This window comes from Macrotis lagotis, chromosome 7 (genome assembly GCF_037893015.1).
Source record: "Macrotis lagotis isolate mMagLag1 chromosome 7, bilby.v1.9.chrom.fasta, whole genome shotgun sequence".
Taxonomy (NCBI): Eukaryota; Metazoa; Chordata; class Mammalia; order Peramelemorphia; family Peramelidae; genus Macrotis; species Macrotis lagotis.
Window position 1 is genome coordinate 84,571,180 of NC_133664.1, and position 8,904 is coordinate 84,580,083.

Sequence of the window (8,904 nt, forward strand, 5' to 3'; positions counted from 1 at the left end):
TCCCTGAATTCCCATCCCTCCTGGTTTCTAATAGAACAATAGTGTTCCATGACATGCATATACCACAGTTTGCTAAGCCATTCCCCAATTGAAGGACATTTACTTAATTTCTAATTCTTTGCCACCTCAAACAGGGCTGCTATGAATATTTTTGTAAAAGTGATGTTTTTCTCCTTTTTCATCATCTCTTCAGGGTATAGACCTAGTAGTGGTATTGCTGGATCAAAGGGTATGCATATTTTTGTTGCCTTTTGGGCATAAAAAACACATTTTAAAGAAAAACTTAAATTAAAAAAAATTTTAAAAGAGAGAGATTAATTCCCAAATTTTGAGCATATATGATAGGACAATAGTGATACCAATCAACAGAATCAGGAAATTAGAAATGAAAGTTTCTGAAGAAAAGGTTCAATTTTGAACACACACATATATAGTTAAAGGTATTATAACTTCTAGTGGAATTTCCAAGTCAAAATATCCATCAAACAGTTGAAAATTAATAATGATAATAATGATGAGTATTATATGGCATTTGGGGGTTTCTATATTTCTCATATGTGATCTTATTTGAGCATCAAAAGTACTCAGTGAAATAGGTGCTATTATTATAATACTCATTTTGGAGTATCTGTATCTGGAGATACAGATTTAGGAATGATTAGCTTGAAGGTATAATTGAAGCCACAGGATAAGGACAAAGAAAAAGAAGAGGTTTCAGAAAAGAGCTCGAGGGGAAATCATAATGTAAGAGAAAGAAGTGAAATCTGGGAGAAATTGGTAAAGAGTGAACAAGAGAGAGGAGTAGAAATAGAAAATTGCAGTGTCATGGAAAACCAGGGAAAAGAGAATAAAGATGAAGGGATGTTCATCAGTGACAAATGTTATTCAGAAAAGTCAAGGAAGATGAGGTCTGAAAAAAGTACACTGGATTTCGCAATCCAGAAGACTACTGATTACCTTACAAAATTAGTTTCAATAAAAGTTTATATGGAAGCTAAATTTAAAAAGATTGAATATTGGATGACTTGGTTAGGAAGTGGAAGAGCTTGTGTACAGCTCATGTAAACTTTCCAGAAGTTTAACAGTTTTATAAAATTATATTTTTTCCATTCCATGTAAAAGCAATTTTTAATATTTTTAAGTTTTGTGTGTTCCAAATTCTGTCCTTTCTTCACTCCCATTCTCCCTGAGACAGTATACAATTTGATAATTTATATATGTGCATTCATGTAAAATAGCAATTTGTGGAAGAAAACCCAAAAAGAAAGGAAGGAGGGGGGAAAAAAAGCAAAATAGTATTCTTCTGCTATATTCAGATACCATCAGTTTTTTCCCTCTGGAGGCAGATAGCATTTTTCTTCATGAGACCTTTAGGATTGTCCTGGATCATTGTACTGCTGAGATTAGCAGTAAGTCATTCTCAGTTATACGTCATACAATATTGCTGTTACATGTCCTCCTGGTTTTGTTTACTTCACTTTGGATATATCATATTTCCCATGTATAAGATAAACTTTAATTTTGGGTCCCAACAGTTGAAAAAATGTATTAGTTATTGAACTCAAATTTTATTCATCATCAAATTCATACAACTCCTCATCACTGTCAAAACTCTCATCCATTAACCTGCCCTCATCTGTATTTGATGACGGATCACCGTCTTAGGAGAGGCTCTGGCTGTTCTCCTGCCTGTGCTCTGGTCTGACGTTGACCACAAGCTTTCCCTGGGTAAATCTGGTGCATGAACCCATGCTTAGTCCATTCCATTTCATGAACCTGAAACATCAATCATGTCCTCCTTTGAAATCAGTCACTTTTTCATCATCAATTCTTTTGGCCTCCTGCTGAACCATCTTTATGAACACAGGAAGTCCACTGGCCCTTTGCTCTTCAATCCATCTCTTCAATCGCCTTTCTAACTCAGGCCATTTGGCTGACTTACCTCTCATAGCCTTCTTCTGCTGGGTTGTTTTCAGGAGGGTTTCTTTTTCCTAGCCAGTCTCCGATTGTTTTCTCAGTTGGAGGAGGACAAAACTGATGTTCAGCCAGCACGATTTCCATTCACTTCTGCAAACTGGATCACTTTGAACTTGAATTCAATCTTTTCTGAGCCATTTCTGCGCAGAACAGGACAAAATATAACCTACTATACCAGTAACAAATGTGAAACAATGAAGTGCAAAAAAAGCGGAAAATGCAAGTAAAAGAAAATCTACAACCACTGTATAAAACTATCCCAGTTTTTAGACCCCAAATTTTTTGAAAAGGGTGTGTCTTATAAATGGGGCAATACAGTAAGTTCATATGCAGTCCTTCCAGATTTTTCTGAAATCATTCTACTTATCATTTCTTATAACAGAATAAGATTGCTTTACCTTCAGAGAAGAAAGTGAGGCTGGTGACTTTTCACAGTCCTCTTTCACTTAAATCCAATTCATTTGCTTGTCATGGTCTCATATCCTTGATCTCATGGTCCTCCTTGAGAATAAAGGACAAACAATAACAGCAGTACCACAATTTGATCAGATACTCCGCAGGTGTTGGGCATTCCCCCTAATTTCCAATTCTTTGCCACCACAAAAATTTGTTTTATTATTGTACAAATAGGTTATTTTCCCCTTTATTTTAAATATCTTTGGGATACAAACTTAGTACTGGTATTGCTAGATCAAAGGATATGTAGTTTTATACCCCATTGACATAGTTCTAAATGTTTAGCAGGGATTTAGAGGAGAAAAGATAATCCGTCAAGGAGATAACAACAAAAGGTCAAAGTAAGATGCTTTCAGGATGAGTGGTTTTGAACATGTTTTAACAATACAATGTAATGAAAGAAAATTATTAAATACCTCCTGTATTGCAGGGCACTTTTCTGGTCTTGGGAGAAATAACAAAGATTAGATAAAAACATGGCCATGAATTCAAAGCAGTCACTTAGGCTGATGAGGTATCAAAACTATCTCATGAAAAATGTTTTAGACCTTTCCCACTGTGCTATGAAAGAGGTCTGAAGAGGCAAATGAGTAATTTAGAGTGATTAAAAATTTTTCTTGAAGGTAGCCTTGAATTAGGTCAGAAAAATAGGTGTGGCAGGTTGTTGGGTTTTTTTTTTTATTTGTGGTTGGAGAGGGGAACAAAATGCTTCTACTTTGGTTAGAATGGAAAGAAAGCTAAATCTTGAAAGTTGTGGTAGTGCCGTTATGAAGGAGCTTTAATGAAAAAAGAGACAGTTAGCCTTTTTATTTTAATTTTTTTCCCCAGACCAGCAATTTCAGTGGTGTAAGGCAGTGGTGTCCTAATTTGTATGTGTGTGTGTGTAGTGGGGTAGAGACTAGAGGGAGGGGATGGAATTGGAAAAGGGAAATCAGAGTTAAGTTATAGCAGAAGTATTAGGCAGAGAAAAATATTATGTTAAAAATATTAATCTGTTCCCTCTGCAGACCATGTCAAATGTTAACCCATTCCTTCCTGTGTTAGTTAGCCTTTTACTAAAAAAAGCACCATATCAAATAGTTAACCATTTTCTATCTGAGCTGTTCCTACACTAGCACTAACCTTCATCCCATTGTTCAAAGCAATCTTACAAAAACTACCTAAAGCCTGTCCATATTCCCATTTCATTGCTATCAAAAAAAAGGGGGGGGGGGGCTAGGGACTCTTATCTGGTGTATCTTGCTGGCAGCCTCAGGGCTAACACACTGCTCCCTCACCAAGATGGGATATTGAGGCACATAGACCACTAAGGTAACAGGGACAATCTTGACTCCTCCCAAACCCCTCCTTAGTGCCACCCTAACTCCTCCCTTACCCCTTTCCCAGCACCTACACAATGCCCTACTCCCTTATATAAACCCTGACCTTTTTCCCTGTTGGTTGCTTGCAAATGTCCTTTCTTTCTTTACTTTGCTAAATTTCTCTAGCTGCTGCTTATCATCTCAGGGGATCAGCTCAGTTGCAATAACCTTGCCCTGCCTTTATTCTCTCTCTCTCTCTCTTAGCTTTTGCTATAATTTCCTTACAAAATCTAGCCAAAGTTACTACTCAATGCCCTTGTTACTTTAATATCCTCAGTAATGCTTAAATAAACTTTAATTGTCCCTAATGTTTCTAGGTCAAGTCGGTCTTTTTAGTGAATTCACTCACATTTTTGAACCCTAGACTGGACCATCCTGCAATATATTAGCAGACAACAAAGTGACTTGTTCAGAGTCACATAGCTAATAAGTGTCATATATTGGAAGACTAGATTTGAATTCAGGTCCTCCTTCCTCCAAGGCCAGCTATCCACTGTGCAGCCTAGCTGCCCACTCCACCACACACTCCCCTTTTTAGATGCTACATAAGGATCCCTGTTAGCCATACTGACTTAAATATGATAGTATCTGTTTTAATGTATTTTATTTATTTTATTAAATATCTCCCAATTACATTTTAATCTGGTTCAGCTATACTCGTGTTCTGATCATTTGATGTCCACTGTGCTTGATACTGGTATGTCTGGTATGTCTGATCTTTTACCTTAAGGTGAAAGATCAATTCAAGATAGCCATATTACATATATATTACACACACACACACACACACACACACACACACACATGCCAGAATCATAGAATCAACATATCAGAAGAACTTCAACTCAGGTCTTCAGATCTTCCTGACTCTGAAGTTAACTCTCTTTCCAGCATACAAGCTGCTTTTAATTTGAGCCATAGTCTGGGAATAAATAGGGACCCAGGGAACAGAGAAGTCATGATTGCTTTAATAAGAAAGGTAATTCTGTCATTGGAAAGAAACTGAGAGAGGATGATGAAACTGAGAAGTTTTAAGGAACAGAAGAACTGAGGGAATTGTGTGCCATATAGTCCACAGGATCATGAAGAGTTGGACAGGACAGAACAACAAAAACATTTAAAGAAGTGGGGACAGAGAAAAGAAGAAAGAAAGGAGGAGTAGATGATGACAAAAGGGATTTTTAATGAATGAATCCTAGGAGAGGCAGGAATGTATGGCATCCATAGCATAAGGGGAGAAACTGACTTTAGCAAGAATCACCTTAGACAGTTCCTTAAACATACCAAAGCTGAAAGACAGACTTCTCCTTTATAGGAACTTAAAGGAAAAAACATTGTCTAATCCAAGAGGACTTTGGAAACTGTAACAGATGTGTCAAAAATATGGCATACTGCTTACAACAATGAGTATTGCCAGAACCAAATTAAAATGCAGTTCTTCTCTGATTTATATGTTGATATATATTTCTGGAAAAAAGTATATAAACATATATAGCTTTCCAAAGCAACATGTGTGGGAGGAATCTTAAGTGACTTTTTATATGAGTTTAACACCTTGTTCTTTACAAATTCAGATAATTGTCTAGAATACAATCAATTAGTCTTGGGGAGTTGCTTGAGGCACTTAGAGGTTAAGAGACTTGTTCAGGCAAAAACTGCTGGGAAAACTGGAAAATAGTACAGCAAAAAGTAGGCACAGACTTGCATCTCATCCCCTATGCCAAAATAAGGTCAAAATGAGAATAGGATTTTAGACATAAAGGGCACTATCACAGGCAATTAAGAGAACAAGAAATAGTCTATCTGTGGGATCTAAGGAGAGAGTAGTTTAACATCAAACAAGAGATAGACTGGAAACTGGATGATTTCAACTACATTAAATTAAAAAGATTTTGCACAAGCAAAACCAATGCACCCAAGATTAGAAGGAATGCAGAAAGCTGGGAAATAATTTTCACAACTAGTGTTTCTAATAAAGGACTCATTTCTAAAATACATAGATAAGTGAGTCAGACTTATAGGAATATAAGCCATCCTCCAATTGATAAATGATCAAAGGACATGAACAGGCAGTTTTAAGATGAAGAAATTAAAGATATTTATAGTCATAAGAAAAAATGTTCCAATTCTTATTGACTAGAGAAATGCAAATTAAAACAACTCTGAGATACCATCTCACACCTATCAGATTTGTTTAGATGACACAAAAAGGAAAATGATTAATGTTGGGAGAGGTTATGGGAAAACTGGGACACTAACACATTGTTGGTAGAGCTATAAACTCATCCAACCCTTCTGGAGAACAATTTGAAACTATGCAATAAACAGGCAATAAAACTGTGCATACCCTTTGATCCAGAAATACCACTACCAAGTCTATATCTCATAAAAAAGGAGAATAGACTCACATACACAAAAACATTTATAGCAGCTCTTTTTATGGTGGCAAAAAATTGGAAATTGAGAGGATGCCCATCAATTGGGGAATGAATGAACAAGTTATGGTATATGAATGTTATGGAATACTATTATTTTATAAGAAATCATGAATGACCAGACTTTAGAAAAGCCTGGGAAGATAAGCATGAACTGATGTTCAATGAGGTGAACAGAACCAGGAGAACATTGTACACATTAAAGGCCATGTTATGAGAATGGGTCAATGCAGCTCCTCTCAACAATTCAGTGATCAAAGACAACCCTGAAAGGTCTGTTATCTAAAATGACATCCACATCCAGAAAAAACAAAACAAAACACTATGGAGACAATGGAGAACAATGCACATACTATGTTAACTTTTAAATTTTACGCTTTCTCTTTCTTTCTCATGTTTCCCCCCTCTTTAGTTCTAATTCCTCTTTCACAATGTATGAAAATTCATTAAACACAATTGTACATGTATACCTTTTTCCAGATTGATTCATGATGTTTTCTCCTTCTTTCTTGAAGAAGACCATCACATCAGGGGAGGTGGCTGGACAGCCAATCCTCATCCAAGCACATGAATTGGATTTGAGTGAGGGGGCACTGTACCAAGTCACCAGCCTCACTTTCATCTCCAGTGTCATCTGGGTCCAGTGATCAGACAGGAATCAGGACAACTGGAGATGGTCCTGAATGTGAAGAAGTCAAGGTTAAGTGACTTGCCCAAGGTCATACAGGGGCTGCATTCGAACTCCTGTTCTCTTGATTCTTAAGGCCAGGGCTCTATCTCTACTGTGCTACCTAGCTGCCCCAACCAGATTGTTATTGTCATAGGGAGGGTGGAGGGAAGGAGGGTGGTAGAAAATTGTGGAACTCAAAAATCTACAAATGGAAAAATATTGAAAACTACCTTTGAGTGTAATTGGAAAAAATAAAATTAAAATTAAAAGAATTTTTTAAAAAGTAACTTGTCCAGGGTCACTAAACTAATAAGGTATCAGAGGCAGGATTTAAACCCAAGTCTTCCTAATTTCCCTCATTTCTTTCATTTTTTTTATGCTCCTGGAAACAGGACAAAGCAGTCCTTTACTTTTAACAAGTACAGTGTAATTATTGGCTTTAGTTGAAAAAAATGCTGATCTTGAATAAAAGCTGGCAATTTGTGAATATTAACAATGCTTTCTTGGGCAGAAGCCAAGTGGGAAGGAGCCTAAAGTGTTTGATTGAATTTTCCAACTTATTTTCCCCCAAGGGATTTATAATATTTCAAACTGAGACAAATGAGCTATAAAGACAAAAAAAAATGAAAGCCAGATGTTTCTCTTCTTTTTGTCTTGGTATAGTCAGGGGCAATTGTACTCTCCATGGAAAGGTCTTTGGGCCCACATAGACATACTGGGTTCTCAGCTAGGCCATATTACTTACTGACATTGTGATCTTAAGCCAGCTCTATAATCTTAGAATCTGTCTCTTCAGTATTAAAATAGAAATAAAATTATCTTCCCTACTTATTTTACAGGATCAAATAACAATAAGAACAACAACAGGTACATTTATATTGTACTTTGAAAGTAAAGTGCTTAGAGAAATATTATCTCATTCTCATACACCTGGGAGGGAAGTGTTATTATCCCCATCTTCAGAGGAGCAAACTGAGAACAGAGATCAAGAGACTTGCCTAGTGTCACACTGTTGAGGCTAAAGCTAGATTTGAACTTAGGTTTTTCTAGATTCACAGTCCAGTACAGGTTTTATCCAGTGAATCAATAACCTGCCTTTAAAAATAAAAGTTTTCATTAAAAAAAGCACTTTTTATATAATCATAAAACATATGCATAACTCATTCATGTAAACAATGGAAAGGTGCCTGTGGTTTTTATTATTGGCAATTCGTTCAGTGTAGATAAAAGAAATCCTAATAAATAACTTATTGAAGCCCTTTGTACATTGTATATGAAGTCTGTCTTTTAGTTCTAGGCTACAGTTGCTATTTGTGATTATTCAATTGAGTTGTAGAAATATTTTTAAGTATCTGCTACATATATAAAATATTGTGCTAGATATGAAGTATGAAGAATTGGGATGAGATCAATGATTTCCTTTATTCAGAGAACTCTCAGTATGGTATTTACCTATGGGTATCTGCTCTGCACTTGAAAGTCTTCACACTGCAAGCTTGACCAATATATCTCAAAGGCAGGATTTGAACCCTGGACTTCCATGTCCAAGATCTCTAACCATTATACCAAACTATTTTTAGGAACTAGGAGTTAAAAAATGGAAACCTCTGCCTGCAAAGAGTTGATCTTCTACTGAGGAATATATTACATAGAGAGGTATATTATACGGTAAGGAACAGTGAGGGCAACACAGAGATCAAGATAAAATGTTCTAGGAATATTTGAGTGGAGAAAACATTTTCTGAGTAGAGGGTCAGGGGAGGCTACATAAAAAATATGGCCATTCACCTTTCTTGAAAGAAGATGAAGCTTCTGAAAGATGGATCTAGAGGGGTTGAATGAAACAACAGGTTTACTTAGGAAAAATACTATCTAGTTCAGTTTGGCAGGAGTCTAAGTTCATGATGGAGAGTTGTGTGATAAATATGTTGGTAGCTACTCTGCCTCTTCCATTGTTATGGTTTTGCCCCAAAATAGGACACTCCATCTCTTCTTCCTTTATGGT

At 36.3% G+C, this 8,904-nt stretch overlaps 1 long non-coding RNA gene across 1 annotated transcript; it reads right to left on the reverse strand.

The window, feature by feature from the left end:
- Window positions 1-1,160: 1,160 nt before the first annotated feature.
- LOC141493724 (uncharacterized) lies at window positions 1,161-6,912 on the reverse strand. Its single transcript, XR_012470305.1, has 3 exons — window positions 6,700-6,912; window positions 2,376-2,478; window positions 1,161-2,117 (listed from the first exon to the last, which is right to left on the reverse strand). It is a non-coding gene; the product is annotated as an uncharacterized LOC141493724 (long non-coding RNA).
- Window positions 6,913-8,904: the final 1,992 nt, after the last annotated feature.